Here is a 23,365-nt window from a genome sequence, read left to right as displayed (position 1 = left end):
TAATTGTCATTCAAAGTGTGACAGGACTGAAAGCTGAAAATTGGTCTGGGCAGGAGGGTGGGTTTAAGTGCCCAGTAGGCAAGTGGTTAAACAGCAGGTGATTGTTTGCTGGGCGATCCTAGCAACCAATCACCTGCCTACCTGTTAATGTGAAAAGTTAACTTCAGCAGTTCCCGCCCCATCCAGATGCAGATCTCTGCTCTGCTGTACACCTGTGCAAGGTAGGAGAGTTCTACCTACACAGTGTGTTTTTGTGTGTGTGTGGGTGGGGTGCAGGAGACACTACAGTGGGGGGGGGGGGGTGTGCAGGGGACAGAGGACACTGCTGTGCGGGCACAGGAAACTTGCTATAGGTGTGGGGAGGGGAGGCAGAGGACACTATGGGAGTGATGTGAAGGGATACAGAGGACACTGCAATGGGGGAACCCTATTAGGGACCCCATCACCCCTGAGGACAGGGACCCCTTCTTACCTGGGGACAAGGACCCCTTATCACCTGGGTGAAAGGGCCTCTATCACCCCTGAGGATAGGGACCCTTCTCCCCTGGGGACAGGGACCCCTACTCACCTGGGGACAGGGACCCCTTCTCCCCTGGGGGCAGGGACCCCATCTACCCTGGGGACAGGGGCCCCTTCTCACTTGGGGACAGGGATCCCTTCTGCCCTGGGGACAGGGACCCCTCTCACCTGGGGATAGGGACCCCATCTCACCTGGGGCCAGGGACCCCATCTCACCTGGGGAAAGTGACCCCTCCTCACTTGGGGACAGGGACGCCATCGCCCCTGGGGACGGGATCCTATCACCATCCCCCCCAGGGACGAGTCCCCCATCTCCCCTCAGGACAGGGACCGTATCTCCCCTAAGGGCAGGAACCCCATTTTCCCTAGGGACAGGAACCCCATCTCCAGATCATGCTGGCTGGCAGGGCTAGCATCAACCACCCTTGGGTGTCATAATGATCATAACATATATATGTGTATATTCCTTTATGATAAGCTCATATCCAAATCATCTGAAAAAATGGCTCCTCCGAACAGAGCCACAGAAGGCGTGGATAGTGTAATAACGTTTTTTAATAGTTTAAAATGCAGCACTTACATGACCATATATGCGGTGTAAGATACAGCAGGAATAGGAAATACAGTTTAGAAGGAGAGCAGAAGCTGGTCCGTCACCGTTAAATTGCCCCGTGGTGCTCGGCATGCAGATGATTCGGATATGCGCTTATCATAAAGGAGTATACACATATATGTGCCATGATCGTTTGGATTGGGAATTGGTCTATCTAACCATAGATGCCTCATGCTGTGTGATTCCTGGGAGGACACATCGGAGATTTGAGGATTCCCTATACTATATGCCTGGTGGTCACTTGTTGGACGATGTTATCTGGTGAGCGTTTTGATTTACCACTTCGGGTGAAGCACTTTAAGTGAAGTATATTGCACTTTAGAAAGTCACGGTGATTGGAGGATATACAGAAGAATTTTTTCTATTTCACTATAATGTTGCAGTTTATATGGACTTTTTATTGACTTAAGAATATGTTGGCTGTGCACTTGGTATTAATTCATATAGTGAGATTTAAACATTAGTTTTATATTATTATTTTATATGTCTGTTTGTGCCATTTTTCACTTGTTTATGCTTTATTAGTTACACACTAATTTTGGTGCAGCATCAGATACATTAAATGCTGGAGTTGGCGCCCACACCTCAATTTTTACTTCAATTACTTATAATTAGCGATAATTTTCATTTTAAATATTGCCATTTTTATCATTGGTCTTTCATTTTGTAGGCAGCTCAACAGGGGACTGAGGTCTTCTCACACCTGAAACATATTCTGAATGTCACACAAAATATGAATACTACAGAGTGCTTTTCCAAACAGCTAAAGAAACTTAGGCATAGTGTAAGAGAAACTCAAGGTCTTGTACATAAAGCATGGAGGTATGTAAACAACAACACTCATCTTAACCCAGAAGCAAATAATGGTTCACACCATTTGGCAACCAGCAACTCTTCTGACATCATGGACATCTTTCAAAGATTTTCCAAACTTCTTCAGGGTAAAGTGACTTTTCTTATGCAGACCCTAAGAAAAGGCAACTGCAGATGATTCCTAGTCCTTTTATAACACGGGCACCTGGATATAACTATGAAATCTGCAGACTGGAACTAACATAAGGACACAATTGCATCTGCTCATAACTATTTTTACTTACATCATCAACTGTCTGCAACTGTTGACCGAATCCAGCCATGCGGTTCAACCTCAAGCTAGTAATACTGTCTTCAAGGAACCTAAATGAAATAAAAAATATAAACTGCTACTTCATTTGTAAAGTTGATCTTGTATCGCATACCAAGAAATGGCATATCTACTGGCTAAAATCAAATTCACTGAAAAAACATGCTGTATTACCTGGATGGTATAAATTCATATTAACAGACAATGTCATATAAACAATTTTTACAGAAAACAGTTGCTAGCGCTGTGGTTATTTGAGCTATCCTGAAGTTCCATGTTTAACCATCTGGAATTTTACAGAGGCCTCTTATAAAATGGATTTAATTCTAACATTACAGAGAAACCTTGTATGAATGCAAGGCATTAGTAGCGATCCTCCCATCAACAGGTTTAATGCTATGGTCATAACCACCAGATATTCTGCAGTGGTTCCATTGACACACACAAAGACTATGATGTTGTGCTGTCAGTTGTATTCAATAAGACTATGTTGCAATGCATCAAGCATTTAACGTTTAAATGTATTTAATGAGAAGACTTAAGTTATTATTACATGACAAAAATTTGTTTTTACTATGATTTAACATTGTAGTGTAAAAAAGTTCACATCAATAAGAATTGCATTTCATTCAACCCCTTGAATGTGAAGCAAATGGAACAGTTTGAATAAAAACATACATTACTGTAAATGAAAGAGTGTCCAAATCCACATGCAATAACTCCAATGCATGTTTTGACTGGCATCCGCTGTGTTTGTGGTTTTGGTGAACTGGGGGAAGTTCTGATAGTAGGGAAAAGGGGTTACACTGGTGTGAGAAGAACAGGATACAAAATAGAAATGGCAAAGAAAAGGCAAAAAGAGGACTGGGGGAGTGAGGCGCAAAAGAATAAAGAGTTATGTAGAACAAAGGAAGACTTATGCTGTTTACACACGAGCGGAATGTCCGACAGAAAAAGTCCAACAGGAGCTTTTCATGCTCACGCATGCTCTGATGCAAGTACGAGACGAAAGCTATTGGCTACTGGCTATTGAACTTCCGTTTTCTAGTCCCGTTGTATGTGTTGTATGTCACCGCGTTCTGGACGGTCGGAATTTGATGTGACCGTGTGTATGCAAGACCGCTTGAGCGGAATTCCGTCGGAACTCCGTCGGAAAAACCTTCAGAGTTTATTCTGACGGGAAAACCGGTCGTGTGTACAAAGCATTAGAATGTAGTAAAGAGAAAATATGAATCTAAAGGTTAGATGGCAAAAAGTGGACTGAACTGACTGCAACTGTGCTGAGAGATACATAGGGGCTTCATTTCCTAAGGCCACTTTCACACTGAGGCGCTTTACAGGCGTTTTAGCGCTAAAAATAGCGCCTTTAAAGCGCCTCTCCTATCACTCCAGTGTGAAAGCCCCAGTGCTTTCACACTGGATGGGTGCACTTACAGGATGCAAGAAAAAGTCCTGCAAGCAGCATCTTTGGGGCGGTGTGGGAGCGGTATACACACCACTCTAAATGAATGAAATGAATGGGCAGTGCTCCCGAAGCGCTTGCAAACCGTTTTGGCATCGGAGCTACACGGGTGGTATTTACCCCTTCTTCAGCTGCTAGCGGGGATTAAAAGCTCCTCACTAGCGGCCGAAAAGCGCCGCCAAAATGACAGTAAAGCGCTGCTAAAACTAGCGGCGTATTACTGCCGATGTTCTCACCGCCCCAGTGTAAAAGTAGCCTAAAGGCAAAAGAACTGCGCACTTTGCAAGCGCAGTTGCTCCAAAGCTTAAAGCAGAGCTTTTGCTCATTTACTAAGCTCTGGAGCAACTGCTTGTGCAGAGTGCCACTGCACTTTGCAAAGTGCGCAGTGTATTTGCCTTTAGTAAATCAACCCCAGAGACTCCGATACATATAATGAACATTGAGGATACATGGATAGGGAACATCATAAGGAACATGGTAAGAAGTATGAACGGAAAGGTGGGGTGAGATAGAAACATACACTGGTGATAAGAAAGATTGCTGCAGTGGGTTGAATCAGGTAATATCGTGTTATATTTTTCCTGCAATTTTTGCATATGTTGTGATCTGGGTTCATTCACATAAATTTACTTTGGCCAACAAAGTATATGCTTTGCAGGGATACTGTTTTTAGACTAACCAACACACCAATTTGACAGTGATCAAATATAATGCTGTTAATGGGAAAAGGTTGCAGTGACAACTACACCGATGCACCACACAAACACCTGCCGCTAAGAGGAATCACAGATGTACTTCGCCAAGCATGTAAAAAAGATGGCGGCTGGGCTCCACCACGTTTCTCCTTCACATGCACCTCCCAGGCTGGGTTCATACTATTGCACATTGGATGTGGGTTTCCCTGCATCCAATTTCTCTCTCTATGGAGCCGGTTCACACATCTGTGACTCCGGGGCAATTTGCACAGAAGCCCTGTGTGTCTTTTTCGTCCATTTCAGGTCCGAATTCAGCCAAAAATTCGGGCTAAAATCGGACCTGGGACGCACCGGACCCTGGTACTGTGAGGTGCTCCCTGCTGCGGTGTGAACCCAGCCTCAAAGTGGAGTCTGGGCTTATTGGGGTACACCTGTATTCTGCTTTTTAGAAAGAGGGATAATGGAAGCTTTGCAGAGGTCAAAAAACTAGTAAACAATTCCATGATTTCATATCGGGTTGTGCTCTTTGGCCACTAGGTGGAGCGCAAGATGAAGTTTAAGAACACTGACATCAGACATATTTAAAGCCTATGCTGGAGGCATGCCAGCCTTTTTTTTACCACATTCTCTAACATTTATAAGCACCTAACTCTCATAAGGAAACCCTCATCTAAAAGAGCAATCTACCTTGAAATGCCACCAGCAAATTTCTGCTTGTTTACCATCTGATACAAAAAAGGGGACCACTGCCCCCACCTATAGCTGGCCATTACAGTAAGCAGCATTGGAGGGCACATACGATATAAACAGGGCCAAGGATAAATCCAAGAAAAACAAGCTTACTTACCGACCAGCCCAAAGACACCTGAATCAACCTGTCTAACAGTATGCGTTAAAAACGGGTTTAGTCTGCAAATGCATGTATAAGCTACAGAGCCTCACCAAGGCACCCTGGGATCTGGAGTACCTATCACTAACTAATGAGTGACCCCACAGTGGAGGCACATGCATTCTGATGGATAGGTACAGATCCCAGGGTGCCTTGGTGAGCTCTGTAGCTTACGCATGCATTTGCAAATGCGTGCAGACTAAACCCCTGTTTTTAACGCATACTGTTAGACAGGTTGATTCAGTTGTCTGTGGGCTGGTCGGTAAGTAAGCTTGGTTTTTTCCTTGGATTTATCCTTGGCCTTGTTTGTATGTTGTTTACCATCTGAGCTATTTGAATGTATCCTGCTATACCTTGAAGTCGTGTGCCTTTTATGATATGCTGTACAGTATATGGATAATAACATGCAGCTATTTGGGCATTGTATAAAACTAACATTAAATTTATGTATGTTTATTCTTTCTGTACAAAACCCAATAAAAACTATTAAAATAAAAAGAAACGCCGCCAGCAGGACAGCTTGGCCTTGGGAGAGCAGACAGTCTAGTAGCATTAAATCCTGATGTGAGTGCATCGGTAGAAGGCCTGGTATTTATATGGCTGCAACACATTTTTTTTTCCTTTATTCTGCTCATTACTGGCGTATGTGCCTTATACAGTATATAGTATGATTATTGACCTGTTCATTGTTTTTTTCTACCCGATTTACTGGATGGCATTAACCATTGTTGCGTGTGGCAAATGCACACGCCTCCTTTATTCTCACTCTTGGAGACAGAAGAGTGCCATAAATGTAACAATCATATCCCCCCTCATTGCATCTTACTGCTAGTTGAATTCCCCATACTAACTGCACCATTTGAGTCAGCGATAATGTTAAATCACTTGGCAGCTATCCCTACTGTACCTTGGATTCAGTAAGGGGCTCCCTCTTTGAACTCTCACGCAGATACAACTTGAACATGTCAATGCCTATGGCACCTTATTCGCTTGCTATGGCTCTTACTGGACTTGTACTCTTCCATGACAGCTCTCCTTTTCTAACTGTACTGTTGACCTGACTCTCAGGTAGACAACCTTAGTTTACATTTGAAGTGATTCCCAACATTTTATATGTGCATGCTGTTTTTGCCTACCTTTCACCTACACCCCGCCCCCCCCCCCCCTTCCTTTTTTTTAATTGCTTCTCTTACCTATTAAATTGAATGCTTTGTAACAACCTGCTGCTGCTTCCCGATATTTGAAGGGTGCTGTTATTTTCACCCCTGTGTTGTTCCCTCACCCCAATGTAAGGAAACCCAGTGCCAGACCTGCTTAATCCCCAGTAGTGTGTAGTTTCCTTGAGTTAAGTGGAAAGTGTTACATGCCCACGGATGTTATCTCGGGCTGGTGGTAGAGAACATTTGTTATTCCTACCCTGTTTGCCTATAGTGCATAGGCGTGCGCACAGGGTGTGCCAGGTGTGCCCAGGCACACCCTAATCACCCTGTGTAGCATAGATTCCCCCTACTGCCCTAGCCCCCTCCCCTCCCCCAGCAATGCTGTTGGCTTCTCTCCTCTCCTCCCCCGACAGCTGTTGCAGCAGGGATGTTTTATGATGGATATGGATGGAGGAAGGGGCCAGTAAATATGTCATTTACTGGCCCCTTCCCTTTCTGAATGAACACAGTGAGCGATCGGTAGTGTGTGTTTGAGCTTTGGGGTGCACACCCTAATGCAATAGGCTGCGCACACCTATGCTATAGTGATAATGTATCTGTTGTCCCTGGACCCTATACTGCTTCCTTTCATATTGTATCACATGGTATCTCCATCACATGTTTTTACCAAATGAAAAGAACGCACTGCTCCAGGTGTAACTGATACGCCCACTGGAACACACACCCGAGTGCTAGCCCCGGCTCGCCTCTGTGGTAAATTGTCAAAATAAGAAACGGTTGCACCTCACGTGACTCCAAGTAAAGTTTATTGGAATATGAAAATATCCAAAATGATTAAGCACATTTCTGTTGTGTGAAATGCGTCTACCTTGACCACTACTGTTGTCCTCTGGTGTCATTTTGGATATTTTCATATTCCAATAAACTTTACTTGGAGCCCACATGAGGGCTCACCTTACAACAACATAGGGCATGCCAAGGTAAGCTTGAGACAGGGTTTAGGATCTTTCACAGCTGTCATTGTCATGGTCTAGCCTTTTACTGACTCTAGGCCACAGTGATAAAGTCTACCAGAGGTCACTATTGTGAAGGGAAAAGAGCCAAGTGAAATGGCAAGTGCATGGGAAACACATTACAATGGAACAAAATAACAATCTGAAAGCCAAGAGAAATCGACAGCAAAGTGTGAAACCTATTTTTTTAACTAGAAAAATGGTAGCTGTTTGAGCATGAAGACACCCTTGCAGGGAAGAGCTGACGTAATTGTTCCAACCCACTGAAGCAGATACAACACTTCCTGTGCCAGGGCAGGTCTACGGCCTAAAGTAATTGATTACTAAGCATATAGTCATGGCCACAGAAAAGGCAGTGTTAATGGACTTGTGTATCTGTTATTGCATTCTCATTAAAGTCTACAAGAATGCAGAACCCACTTAAAGTGTATGTCAACGGAAAATGTAAAAAAAACATATTTAATACATCTTTGGAATACATGCACATTTTCCCTTTTATCCCTTTAAACACGCTGTAAGTACAAAAAAAAACTGTTGATGTGCCAGAAATCTAATCTTCTAACTACCTCTTTGTCATGACAACATATTGGAGGTAATTTATCAAAACTGCAGCAGAAAATTGTGCATGGCAACCAGTCAGCCTATATATTCGGCTTGCTCAGTTAAGCTTTGAAAATGTAAGATAGAAGCTGATTGGTTGCCATGCACAGCTGATCCAAATTCTGTCTGCCAGTTTTATATTTTTAGGCTGGGTTCACACATATGCGAATTGGATGCGTTTAAACTGCATCCAATTCGCATAACATGTGAGTTTGAACAGCTTTCAATGGAGCCAGTTCACACATGTCCGGGGTGGTTGCAGTGCAGTTTTAAAAAGGGTCCTGTGCGTTTTGAATTCAGGGGAAAATTTGACCTGAACCACACCTGAACCGGTGAAGAAAAATGCATAGGACACCAGACTGCAAACTGCACCCCAGATATGTGAACCCAGCCTTAGCTCGGAATTCCAAAGCATGCTGTGTTAGCCTTGCCTTTTTAATTTCTTAAGGATTACAAAGAGCACAGACCTCTTCTCATTTCTATAATCCCTCCTTGTTCACAAAGGGCACAGGAAGTATCAGCTCGCAAGATTTCTGGTGAAATCAACAGATATATTTATTTTTCTAAAATTCTTTTTATTGAATTTTTAAATAACATACACAAAACAAACACATATAACATATAACACATATAACATATAGTCTGATAACAGGCCTCACTCCCCAACAAAAAATTAAAAACACGTCTCAGCATTGGGCTCTCAGTATAACTCTGAGGCTTGAAACATGAGCATACTAACAATAATTATAATTAAGTGTTCTTGCATAGCAAGACCACTTACTGTTATCTCACATATATATTATTCTTATTATTATAGCCAAATTTACCACCCTAACTCCTCCCACAGTTTTTACACTACATAGACAAGTAATATACCGAAACGTGCGGATTGTTCCCGAATGGTGTGCTATTACTTTGTGGAACGTTTCGCTGAATGGTTCACGAAATATCGTCGTTTTTGCGGCGAAATTGGTCCCATAGGAATGAATGGGGAAACTAGAGTGGGAGATGACAAAAGCTGGAAAATCAGAACATGATTTCTAAACTGCCGCCACTCCCTCATTTTCAAGCCCACCTACACAAATCTTATATCAAAACGTTCAGCTATCCCTGCTGCCACTAAACATGTCCACGGCTAAGCCATAGTCCTGATAGTTTTCACAATATGACCATTTGTTTGCAACTCACGCCGTCCATTGACATTCATTGAAACTACACTCTAGCCCCCTCCAAATTTGAAGGGCAATTTCTAAACTGCGACTGTGCCTTCATTTTTAATATTTCAGAGACATACTATACATCAAAATCTAGGTCTGGGTCTTGTGATTCTCACAATATAAAGATCTTCGCTGTAGGATTTATAGTTTTTAAAATACGGCCATTTGTTTAGAGGTCATTTCAGGAAATTTTAGCCATTAATCAGAGTGTACTGTTAGTGTTTGTTTTGTTGCCATGGTTACCAAAGCTTCTGTTATACACAGGGGGGAGGTGGCTGGAGCATCTCAGCTCTGATTACAGAGCCCGGGGGAGGGGACAGACACACCATGTACTGATTTATAATAGAGGAATATGATGGGGCAATTCTGATGGGGTAATTCTGATGGGGCAGTTTTGATGAAGCAGTATTTGAGAAGCATAAACAGGGCATGAGCGTTGCTAGGAAACAGTGGTTGTAAACACAAGATGCTGAGACACTCCAAATGCATGTGACTTCATCTGCTAGACTTGATAATGCTTGTAGACTCCTCCCACAGTTTTCACACTACAGAGACAAGTAATATACCGAAACGTGCGGATTGTTCCCGATTGGTGTGTTATTACTTTGTGGAATGTTTTGCCGAATGGTCCACGAAATGACGTTTTTGCGGCGAAATTGGTCCCATAGGAATGAATGGCGAAATGTTCAAAACTAGAGTGGGAAGTGACAAAAGCTGACAACCCCATGATCAGCCAAAACATTATGACCACCCCATGATCAGCCAAAACATTATGACCGCCCCATGTAAAAAAAAAAAATATTTTTGAAAAAAAATAATAATTTTTGAAAAAAGTAAAAAAATAATTTTTGAAAAAAAAAATCATTTTTGAAAAAAAAAAAAATATTTTTGAAAAAAAAAATATTTTTGAAAAAAAAAAATTATTTTTGAAAAAAAAAAATATTTTTGAAAAAAAAATTACTTTTAAAAAAAAAATTATATTTGAAAAAAAAATATATTTGAAAAAAAAAAATATTTTTGAAAAAAAAAAATTATTTTTGAAAAAAAAATTACTTTAAAAAAAATAATAATTTCGAAAAAAAAATTATTTTTGAAATAAAAAAATTCATTTTTGAAAAAAAAAATTACCTTTGAAAAAAAAAATTACTTTTGAAAAAAAAATCATTTTTGAAGAAAAAAAAATTCATTTTTGAAGAAAAAAAAATCATTTTTGAAAAAAAAAATTACTTTTGAAAAAAATGTTCAGCTCTTTCAGCGAATGATGGAACTTTTTTACTACTATTTATACTTTTTAAAATATTAAGCTTTTTAACACTTTTCACAGTTACTCAAGCCACTCCACTCCACCCAGTTACTCCGCCCACTCCAGTTGTAGAGGCAAGAACACTTTCACAATTTCCCCAGAAATTGTACATTTTCTAGTTATAATTAAGTGTTCTTGCATAGCAAGACCACTTACTGTTATCTCACATATATATTATTCTTATTATTATAGCCAAATTTACCACCCTAACTCCTCCCACAGTTTTTACACTACATAGACAAGTAATATACCGAAACGTGCGGATTGTTCCCGAATGGTGTGCTATTACTTTGTGGAACGTTTCGCCGAATGGTTCACGAAATATCGTCGTTTTTGCGGCGAAATTGGTCCCATAGGAATGAATGGGGAAACTAGAGTGGGAGATGACAAAAGCTGGAAAATCAGAACATGATTTCTAAACTGCCGCCACTCCCTCATTTTCAAGCCCACCTACACAAATCTTATATCAAAACGTTCAGCTATCCCTGCTGCCACTAAACATGTCCACGGCTAAGCCATAGTCCTGATAGTTTTCACAATATGACCATTTGTTTGCAACTCACGCCGTCCATTGACATTCATTGAAACTACACTCTAGCCCCCTCCAAATTTGAAGGGCAATTTCTAAACTGCGACTGTGCCTTCATTTTTAATATTTCAGAGACATACTATACATCAAAATCTAGGTCTGGGTCTTGTGATTCTCACAATATAAAGATCTTCGCTGTAGGATGTATAGTTTTTAAAATACGGCCATTTGTTTAGAGGTCATTTCAGGAAATTTTAGCCATTAATCAGAGTGTACTGTTAGTGTTTGTTTTGTTGCCATGGTTACCCAAGCTTCTGTTATACACAGGGGGGAAGGTGGCTGGAGCATCTCAGCTGATTACAGAGCCCGGGGGAGGGGACAGACACACCATGTACTGATTTATAATAGAGGAATATGATGGGGCAGTTTTGATGGGGTAATTCTGATGGGGCAGTTTTGATGAAGCAGTATTTGGGAAGCATAAACAGGGCATGAGCGTTGCTAGGAAACAGTGGTTGTAAACACAAGATGCTGAGACACTCCAAATGCATGTGACTTCATCTGCTAGACTTGATAATGCTTGTAGACTCCTCCCACAGCTTTCACACTACAGAGACAAATAATATACCGAAACGAGCGGATTGTTCCCGATTGGTGTGTTATTACTTTGTGGAATGTTTTGCCGAATGGTCCACGAAATGACGTTTTTGCGGCGAAATTGGTCCCATAGGAATGAATGGCGAAATGTTCAAAACTAGAGTGGGAAGTGACAAAAGCTGACAACCCCATGATCAGCCAAAACATTATGACCGCCCCATGTAAAAAAAAAAATATTTTTGAAAAAAAAAAAATTTTTTTGAAAAAAGTAAAAAAATAATTTTTGAAAAAAAAAAATTTTTAACTTTTTTTTACTTTTGAAAAAAAAAATTTTTGAAAAAAAAATCATTTTTGAAAAAAAAAATCATTTTTGAAAAAATGTTCAGCTCTTTCAGCTAATGATGGGACTTCAACTGTTTTACTACTATTTATACTTTTTAAAATATTAAGCTTTTTAACACTTTTCACAGTTACTCAAGCCACTCCACCCAGTTACTCCGCCCACTCCAGTTGTAGAGGCAAGAACACTTTTCACAATTTCCCCAGAAATTGTAGCTTTTCTAGTTATAGTTATATTAGTTTAGTTATATAGTAATTAGTTATTAGTTATATAATTATATTATAATTATATAATTATAGTATTCTAGCTCCACACAGCTATGGTATACCAACTGCCATCAAATACTAACATCAGACCCGCATATGAAATTCCTAGGTCCACAGCTCACCCCCCACAACATTAATACTTAATAATCATCAATACCCACCCAGCTTCATACCTGGCATAACATGAATTTCCCCACAAGTAATAGAATATATCCATTTAATCTATATTTCTGCACCTATCGAATGGAACAAAATCATTCTGTAGTGCTGCCCTCTTGAGGGTCGCAAGATAAATCAATACCCCCCCTGGTTGCCATGACCCTGTGAGTCCTCTGCCACCTCTGACACTCTGGGTTCATACTTTTTTTTTCTCTCCATCAAATGACAGCAAGAAGAAAGAAATACACCAGAATTGTTTGAATAAGCAAAATGTACTTAATCAGATAGAAGTAAAAGAAATCAGAGAATCAACTTAGGTTTACACTTTAAAATGTTGTCTCCTACAGAAATGCTATTAATAACTAAATAACAATCACCTATAAGATTCAAACATTCACCCTTTGCGCTCAATAGAGTGCATATAATGCCTATGTGAACAGGCTACAGGAGAGCAGAGGAATGGCTCTTATGAGCGTCAGACCCCTCTCTACTGCTCCTTCACACATAAATGCAGAAACAGTAAATAACAAGTACAACCTTTAGCAAAGAGAACTATATTGCAATTCAACCTGCTCGTTCAGAGAGTTCTTGGTGAATTATAACTCTATGAGCTTCAGTAAAACAAATCCCTAAAGTGGGGAGAGAGGTGAATGTAGTCTTGTGTTGATGTGTAGCAATCTGGTTGAAAGAGAAGTATGATGTAGAGCCCTGGGGTTTAGTTAGGGAGCTCCTCACCAAATTCCTTGTCAGGAATAGCTACTGTAGATAGTTGTTAGAGATCCATTGATTTATCCCTAAGTTTGGCCTTGTTGTATTTTTCTCTTCTGCCACTAGGTGGCCGAAGGACATTTCAAGGTCAAGTTATGGGTATATGGGATATCTCAGCCAATGGGCAGGGGTTTTCTTGAATCCCCTAGCCTGCTGGGAGAATCTATATATTCGGGTGGAGTCAGGTGATCTATGTTCTGTGCACCTAGACCGCTGTCTGGGTGGACGTGTGTTGTACACCCCGGGCTGCTAGGCCGGAGATTGAGCCTATTCCGGGGGGCATTTGGCTACCAGGCTGTGTGAGGGCCTATCCAGAAGTAAGAGGGCAGCGCAGGGTTGGGACTGCGGCTTGCAGTCCAACCAAAAGTGACGGTTCTGCCGGCCGGACAACCTGTGGTGGTTGGAGGTGGAAGGGAAGCTGTTGCCATTAAGGGACCAATCGGCTTTACCATGGACCACAGTGAGTAACTGAAGCAAGTACCAGAGCAACATTCTCACCGAATGGGCACGGTGGAGAACCGTGAAACTTCAGGTGGTGATCAAGTCAGGAACCCAACCAGCGGAGGTGACGCTTGCAGAGCAGCTCTGTTTGTCGAGCCAGGGACCGAGCCGGTTAGCAGGGGTGAAGCTTGAGGAGTATCTGGAGTGCCAAGCTAGGGATCCAGCAGGGAAGTGTGGGTGACGCTTGAGGGAGATACCAACACAAAAGCCTTGAGGAGCTCATGGGATTCAGAGTCAGTGAATCAGAGAGTCCAGTGAGAGACTAGGAGCTCAAGGGGCTGAAGAACTACAAGTGGACGTTATAGTGAAGCTGAGAGAACTGTTGAACTTAGTGTTAGGAACTGTCAAGTACTGTTGCCATAGGAGACAGCAATCCTGCACGTGCAGAAGTGGCGCCTTGCTGGGGCCTTTTCCTGTACAGCTGTCCTCTATTGAAGTCTCGGAGTCTGTCAATTGAAATTGAAACTACTCAAGGGTGTCCTGGCCCTAACCCTCTTTCCCTTCAAAATATGAAAAAGGACTGTTAAAAGAAATAAAACCTCTTTTGCATCCAAGAAGTGTCTGGCACCCAATGACTTTCACCATCTTTGCACCCACTATGCCTCACAACCCACTACATATTGAAGGATGTCAGCTGTCTTTGGCCTTGAAGGTTCTCATTAGACTGGAAGAGGTTAAAGACTTTGCTACATTTGGCGCCCAACGCTGGGTTTAAGGTGTTGTCTTTGCAGCAGTTGCCCATAGCAACCAGCTTCAGCTCCATAGGGACTTCGCCTGGCTCCGTGGGAATGTGGCAAGTAACATTTAGCCTTTTTATAGACTAGTTCATGAGTGAGATGGCAGATTGGGGAAAGTACGCTCTGGGTGTCTACGTTGACCCGAGTGGCGGAAAACCTGTCGTGACCGATACCGGAGTGCGGTACACACCGAATGGTCAGCTTGCTTTATACACGGCTCGGGGCTATGAGTCTCTGGGATTGATTTGTGGAAAATGTTCTGGCCTGACAACGCAGTTGAGGCCTTGGATTGTCTGTGGACACTGTGGGGAGCATCTGTTTGAGGTTACCTCCCCAAGCCTACCTCCACGGAACTCTTTTCGGACACTTTGTCTTACTCAGGGAAGTGGTGAGAGAGTGATGAAAAGTTAACTAGTAATGTGCAGGAAGATAAGACACCTGCTACTACTACCGCAAGTGTGCAGATTATGCTGTCGGCCAGTGCAGCTCCGCTGATTAGCATTGCCAGGTCCTTTGAGGATTATCAAGGGAATTAATGGGTTCCTGCAGCCTGGCCTATTATGCCCATACCAAACTCCAAAGTGGATCTCAAGCCGGAGGCGTTTGCTGGATATCTAGTTCAGTGTGCCCCAGATGCTTGGGTTCTATCTGGGTACGGGGACTCTAAAACCCTGGCTCGGCAGTCTAAGATCCAACATATCATCATTAAGAAAGTAGCAGAAATTTACAGGTATTTATACCCCTACATTCCTCCTCATACGGAAGAGGAGATCTTGGAGAAGGAAATGCAGCAGGTGGATGAGGCCATCCACCTGCATTCCAAATACCCCTCAAGGTGGACTTTCTAAAAATTATCACCTAAAACGTCTGGGTAGTACCTCTCAGTGCTGAATACCTGGGGCTACAGCCACAAGATTTATCTGGACAGAGCAGGGCTTGGGAGCAAGCACACACCAGTGCCCCCATAGCAAGTTGCTTGCTATTGGGGGAACTGGTCAAGGGGGAGGAGCCAGGAGTGCCGGTGGGGGACTAGGGGGATTGCGTCTGCTCTGTGCAAAACCACTGGACACAGCAGGTAAGTAGGATATCTTTTTTTTCTTTTTAAATAACAAACCTTTAGAATCACTTTAACAGGCTAGAAAAATGCATGGTAAATTCAACAAGCCTAATTTTTTACAACACAGCGCACAGATGTGAACAGCCTCATTGGAATATGGAGATTTAACTAAGCTTCCTGAGTAATTATAACTGCACAAAGTGGTGTGTGCCACATTAACGGAGCAAATAGACCTATTTCAGGTCTATCTGCGCCAGTTTATTTTTCAGAATGAAGCAAAAACCAGTGCAGGTCTGCACCTGAATAACAGAGGGAATATGGCAGTTTTCCACATAGAAAACTTCTGCAGATTCCAGCCAAGTGTGATCTGGTTGTATGGGTTGTGAGCTGTCAGTAGATAACTCAAACCTCTCTCTCTCTCTGCCCCTGCAGTGATTACACTACGCAAGCAGAGCAATCAGGGTTAATACCCTCATCTCTCCGCTCTGGGCTGAGCGGAGGGTGTGGATGGGCAGAACGATTGGAGTATGCAGCTCCAGCTCTTCTGTTCTCTGCGTTGTGTCACAAAACAGAGAGCTGATTGTTCCGATTTAACAAATGGGCTTGTGCCCCTTGTTAAAGAGGTAGTAAAAAATTTGCAAGACAGTGGCACTGCATACTAGCACATTATGAAATGCCTACCTTAGAATGAAGTCCTCCAGCAGCACGCTGACAGGGCTTCCATCTTCACCTGGTCTTTCTTCCGGGTTTGCGTGCTCCTGCCATCTGATTGGCTGAGCCGCGATGATGCATGTGCGCGGGAGTCACGGACCGTGGCATAGAGCTCTGAAGGGATGGCACGATTATGCCGTCCCTTTAGAGTGCATGCGCCGGTGACATCACCGGCTGAATGCAGTGTAAATATCTCCTAAACTGTGCACGTTTAGGAGATATTCACTGTACCTACAAGTATTGCCCTGTACACACGGTCGGACATTGATCGGATAGTCCGACAACAAAATCCATGGATTTTTTCCGACGGATGTTGGCTCAAACTTGTCTTGCATACACACGGTCACACAAAGTTGTCGGAAAATCTGATCGTTCTGAACGTGGTGATGTAAACCATAAATGGGGCAGTAGCCAATAGCTTTCGTTTGTTAATTTATTCTGAGCATGCGTGGCACTTTGTGTGTCGGATTTGTGTACACATGATCGGAATTTCCGACAACGGATTTTGTTGTCGGAAAATTTTATAGCAGGCTTTCAAACTTTGTGTGTCGGAAATTCCTATGGAAAATGTGTGATGGAGCCTACACACGGTCGGAATTTCCGACAACAAGGTCCTATCACACATTTTCCATCGGAAAATCTTATCGTGTGTACAGGGCATAAGAATTATTATAGGTTTACCTGTAGGTACAAGTGAAAAAACTTGCTCAACCCCTCCTCCTGTCAGAGAAAGAGAGCAGCTGCCAGCCCAGCCGGAGATGACATCGGGTCTGTCCTGGGGGGTCTGTACTAATGGAGGGGGGGTCTGTACTAATGGAGGGGGGTCTGTACTAATGGAGGGGGGGTCTGTACTAATGGAGAGGGGGTCTGTCCTGGGGGGTCTGTACTAATGGAGGGGGGTCTGTACTAATGGAGGGGGGGTCTGTCCTGGGGGGGTCTGTACTAATGGAGGGGGGGTCTGTACTAATGGAGGGGGGGGTCTGTACTAATGGAGAGGGGGTCTGTACTAATGGGGGGGTCTGTACTAATGGGGGGGTCTGTACTGAGGTGGAGTCTGTACTAATGGAGGGGGGTCTGTACTAATGGGGGGTCTGTACTGGGGGTCTGTACTAATGGAGGGGGGTCTGTACTAATGGAGAGGGGGTCTGTCCTGGGGGGTCTGTACTAATGGAGGGGGGTCTGTCCTGGGGGGTCTGTACTAATGGAGGGGGGTCTTTACTAATGGAGGGGGGTCTGTACTAATGGAGGGGGGGTCTGTACTAATGGAGAGGGGGTCTGTTCTGGGGGGTCTGTACTAATGGAGAGGGGGTCTGTACTAATGGAGGGGGGTCTGTACTAATGGAGGGGGGGTCTGTACTAATGGAGAGGGGGTCTGTCCTGGGGGGTCTGTACTAATGGGGGGTCTGTCCTGGGGGGTCTGTACTAATGGAGGGGTGGTTTGTCCTGTGGGGTCTGTACTAATGGAGAGGGAGATCTGTCCTGGTGGGGTCTGTACTAATAGAGGGGGGGTTACCTGGGGGGGATCTGTACTGAGTAAGGTCTGTACTGAGGGAGGGGTTTATACTTAGTGCGGGTTCTGCACTGATGGAGGGGGGTCTATATGTAGTGGAGGGGGGTCTGTACTGAGGGGCGACTATAGTTGGTGGAAGGGGGGTGACCCTAACCCTAGTGAAACCAATGCAGCTGCGGGCTCTCCTTTCCCCCCTCCCTCTCCTTTTCCCCCTCCCTCTCCTCCTGCGTGCTGCTGTACTAGTGAGCGGTGCTTGCCAGCACAGCTGCCCACTATGTTTCTTCCCCCGCCTTCATATCAACCAGGGAGGAAACAGAATAGAAAAAGGAGCAGAGAAGAGGATTGTGGGACATATAGTCCCGAGGACTGGCAGCCCCACTGTAACACGGAAACTGCAGCCCACACAGCATGCTCAGCTGAATGGGAAAGAGAGAGAGAGACAGGAGCCTGGGAAAGCTTTCAGGGAAGTACACCCAGGACTCCAGAGGGTGAGGACAGAGCTGAGAGAACATCATCAGAGAGAGAACCCCGCTGCCCTGCGCCACCAGAGGGAAAGCCACACAGCCTGGCACCATCCCTGGCAGAGAAAAGAATGGAGTCATTGCAGGAATACAGATCTGGGTGCTACCCAGCGGAGTCACCATGGGCAATTCAGAGTGAGCTGACTCCTGATCAGAGAAACCATCGCTGTATCGCTGGGTCAGGTTGGTGACCACCGCTCTAGGTAACTGGGTTTGAATTTCCCGTCCTCCGCTGGGTGAATTGTGAGAGCTCCAGGTGCTGGCGATTGCTATTCCAATGGTATAGGTGCAATGAAAAATCTGGACTGCCACACTCCGGATTGGAATAATAAAGGTAAAATCTTCTTTATTGAAAAAATGACATGGTATAAAATGTGTACATTGCTCTGTTGAAGTGATACAGCATAACCGCTGACGCGTTTCACGCTCCCATAGAGCGCTTACTCATAGCTGGGTCAGGTGAGAGGGCCGATCGGCCATTATGTACTAGTGTCCATAGGAACTGCAGTCTCTGACCATCTCTTGTAACATGTCTGCAGTCTCTGACCATCTCCTGTACTATGTCTGCAGTCTCTGAGCATCTCCTGTACTATGTCTGCAGTCTCTGACCATCTCCTGTAGTATGTCTGCAGTCTCTGTCTATCTCCTGTACTATGTCTGCAGTCTCTGACCATCTCCTGTATTATGTCTGCAGTCTCTGAGCATCTCTTGTAGTATGTCTGCAGTCTCTGACCATCTCCTGTATTATGTCTGCAGTCTCTGAGCATCTCCTGTACTATGTCTGCAGTCTCTGACCATCTCCTGTAGTATGTCTGCAGTCTCTGGCTATCTCCTGTACTATGTCTGCAGTCTCTGACCATCTCCTGTTCTATGATTGCAGTCTCTGACTGTCTCTTATATCATAACTACAGTCTCTGACCATCTCCTGTACTATGTCTGCAGTCTCTGACCATCTCCTGTACTATGTCTGCAGTCTCAGACCATCTCCTGTTCTATGATTGCTTTCTCTGACCATCTCCTGTACTATGATTGCAGTCTCTGATCGTCTCTTGTATCATAACTACAGTCTCTGACCATCTCCTGTACTATGTCTGCAGTCTCTGGGCATCTCCTGTACTATGTCTGCAGTCTCTGATCATCTCCTGTACTATGTCTGCAGTCTCTGATCATCTCCTGTACTATGTCTGCAGTCTCTGACCATCTCCTGTTCTATGATTGCAGTCTCTGACCGTCTCTTGTATCATAACTACAGTCTCTGACCATCTCCTGTACTATGTCTGCAGTCTCTGGGCATCTCCTGTACTATGTCTGCAGTCTCTGATCATCTCCTGTACTATGTCTGTAGTCTCTGATCATCTCCTGTACTATGTCTGCAGTCTCTGATCATCTCCTGTACTATGTCTGCAGTCTCTGGGCATCTCCGGTACTATGTCTGCAGTCTCTGACCATCTCCTGTTCTATGATTGCAGTCTCTGACCATCTCCTGTTCTATGATTGCAGTCTCTGACTGTCTCTTGTATCATAACTACAATCTCTGACCATCTCTTGTAACATGTCTGCAGTCTCTGATCATCTCCTGTACTATGTCTGTAGTCTCTGATCATCTCCTGTACTATGTCTGCAGTCTCTGATCATCTCCTGTACTATGTCTGCAGTCTCTGGGCATCTCCGGTACTATGTCTGCAGTCTCTGATCATCTCCTGTTCTATGATTGCAGTCTCTGACCATCTCCTGTTCTATGATTGCAGTCTCTGACTGTCTCTTGTATCATAACTACAATCTCTGACCATCTCTTGTAACATGTCTGCAGTCTCTGATCATCTCCTGTATTATGTCTGCAGTCTCTGACCATCTCCTGTTCTATGATTGCAGTCTCTGATCGTCTCTTGTATCATAACTACAGTCTTTGACCATCTCCTGCACTGTGTCTGCAGTCTCTGGGCATCTCCTGTACAATATCTGCAGTCTCTGACCATCTCCTGTACTATGTCTGCAGTCTCTGACCATCTCCTGTACTATGTCTTCAGTCTCTGAACATCTCCTGTACTATGTCTGCAGTCTCTGATCATCTCCTGTACTATGTCTGCAGTCTCTGACCATCTCCTGTACTATGTCTGCAGTCTCTGACCATCTTCTGTTCTATGATTGCAGTCTCTGATCATCTCCTGTACTATGTCTGCAGTCTCTGACCATCTCCTGTACTATGTCTGCAGTCTCTGACCATCTCCTGTTCTATGATTGCAGTCTCTGACCATCTCCTGTACTATGTCTGCAGTCTCTGACCATCTCCTGTACTATGTTTGCAGTCTCTGATCATTTCCTGTATTATGTCTGCAGTCTCTGACCATCTCCTGTACTATGTCTGCAGTCTCTGAACATCTCCTGTATCATGTCTGCAGTCTCTGACCATCTCCTGTATCATGTCTGCTGTCTCTGACCATCTCCTGTATCATGTCTGCAGTCTCTGACCATCTCCTGTATCATGTCTGCAGTCTCTGACCATCTCCTGTATCATGTCTGCAGTCTCTGACCATCTCCTGTATCATGTCTGCAGTCTCTGATCATCTCCTGTATCATGTCTGCAGTCTCTGACCATCTCCTGTATCACGTCTGCAGTCTCTGACCATCTCCTGTATCATATCTGCAGTCTCTGACCATCTCCTGTATCATGTCTGCAGTCTCTGACCATCTCCTGTATCATGTCTGCAGTCTCTGACCATCTCCTGTTTCATGTCTGCAGTCTCTGGCCATCTCCTGTACTATGTCTGGGGGCTCTTTCTAACAGACTCTCTAACAGAAGCCCTCTTTGTGTGCATCAGAGAGACTCCCCTCCAGGTCTCATTAGTGTATACTCTTCATGTATTTTTTTTTATTGTTAAAAGATCATGGGAGGATCCTAGGGTAACAAAGACTTCTTAGGGGAGCATCTCTGTTTGAGTCGTTGCCATAGAAACATTTATAAAGGGGAGGAGTTGGTAAGATGACCACGCCCATGTGGGGGCGCCAGAAATATTTCTGCACCCAGGCGCTGATCATCTCCTGTACTATGTCTGCAGTCTCTGACCATCTCCTGTACTATGTCTGCAGTCTCTGACCATCTCCTGTTCTATGATTGCAGTCTCTGACCATCTCCTGTACTATGTCTGTAGTCTCTGACCATCTCCTGTACTATGTTTGCAGTCTCTGATCATTTCCTGTATTATGTCTGCAGTCTCTGACCATCTCCTGTACTATGTCTGCAGTCTCTGAACATCTCCTGTATCATGTCTGCAGTCTCTGACCATCTCCTGTATCATGTCTGCTGTCTCTGACCATCTCCTGTATCATGTCTGCTATCTCTGACCATCTCCTGTATCATGTCTGCAGTCTCTGACCATCTCCTGTATCATGTCTGCAGTCTCTGACCATCTCCTGTATCATGTCTGCAGTCTCTGACCATCTCCTGTATCATGTCTGCAGTCTCTGATCATCTCCTGTATCATGTCTGCAGTCTCTGACCATCTCCTGTATCATGTCTGCAGTCTCTGACCATCTCCTGTATCATATCTGCAGTCTCTGACCATCTCCTGTATCATGTCTGCAGTCTTTGACCATCTCCTGTTTCATGTCTGCAGTCTCTGGCCATCTCCTGTACTATGTCTGGGGGCTCTTTCTAACAGACTCTCTAACAGAAGCCCTCTTTGTGTGCATCAGAGAGACTCCCCTCCAGGTCTCATTAGTGTACGCTCTTCCTGTATTTTTTTTTATTGTTAAAAGATCATGGGAGGATCCTAGGGTAACAAAGACTTCTTAGGAGAGCATCTCTGTTTGAGTCGTTGCCATATAAACATTTATAAAGGGGAGGAGTTGGTAAGATGACCACGCCCATGTGGGGGCGCCAGAAATATTTCTGCACCCAGGCGCCGGTGACCCTAGGATCAGCCCTGGTGGCAATGATCCCTTGGAACTGGTTCATTGAAACTGGAGAAAAGAAACAGCACAAGGGCTGAATTGCAGCTAAAACGAAGTTCGATTTTCCCATGAACTGAAAGGTAAAATGGGAATGGTTGCTATGGTTTGTGCTTGTTTCTCATGGCTCAGCCAAGATGGTGGCACTTCCGTTACCAATTCTGATGGGTCGCCATATCTGACGGTGTTTCATCAGATTAGGCAACCCGTCAGAGTGTGTAACAGAAGTGACGTTTCGTCGCTGCCATCTTGCTTCAGCCTGGACACATCCACAGTAAGGATACACTGAGAAGGGCCAAGCGGACATTTAGTTACACCCACTGGAGATTTGCATTTTACATGTTTTTATCACAGTAAACTGAGTTTATACAGTGAAATACAGTACTTAGAACTCCGTCTTACTGTTTAGATGTTGAATTTTAAAAGCTGCGGCAAGCCTGTTGATCTCACATGTTTGCTAATGGGACAGAAGTTTGCTGCTTTTAAAATTCAAAATGTAAACATTCACACGTAGTTCATACCTCCCAACTTTTTGAGATGGGAATGAGGGACACCTATCAGCAAAAGTATGCAGGCATAGGACACACCCCTTGCCACGCCCCCTTAAAGGAGAATTGTACAAAAAAACAGGGGAGAATTGTACAAAATCAGGGACAGTTGGGAGCTATGCTTGTGGTTAAACCCACAAGCATAGCTCCCAACTGTCCCTGATTTTGAGGGACTGTCCCTGATTTGGAGCAATGTCCCTTTGTCCCTCATTCCTCCTCATTTGTCCCTCATTTTGGTCTGATCTATATAGTTGTATATAAAATGCACTTTTTATCTTTCAAAAAGTTTTTTCCAGCGCTAAACCTTTCATCTGATTTCTAAATTGCTGTATTTGTAAATTCCAAAAGCAAATATAAAAGAATAGTAGTGGTAAAAAAGCACTTGTGGGTTTAACCAATCTTGTTTTTTTGAACAATTCTCCTTTAAGGGGGCATGGCTAGAGCCATCTCAAAAAGTTGGGAGGTGTGCCCAAAAGTGCTTTTTTTTATCATTACTATTCCTTTATATTGGCTTTTGGAATTTACCAGTGCAGCAATTTAGAAATCAGATGAAAGGTTTAGCACTGGAAAACACTTTTT

The sequence above is a fragment of the Aquarana catesbeiana genome, linkage group LG04 (assembly GCF_042186555.1).
Source record: "Aquarana catesbeiana isolate 2022-GZ linkage group LG04, ASM4218655v1, whole genome shotgun sequence".
Taxonomy (NCBI): domain Eukaryota; kingdom Metazoa; phylum Chordata; class Amphibia; order Anura; family Ranidae; genus Aquarana; species Aquarana catesbeiana.
Note: the sequence above shows the minus strand (reverse complement) of the source record.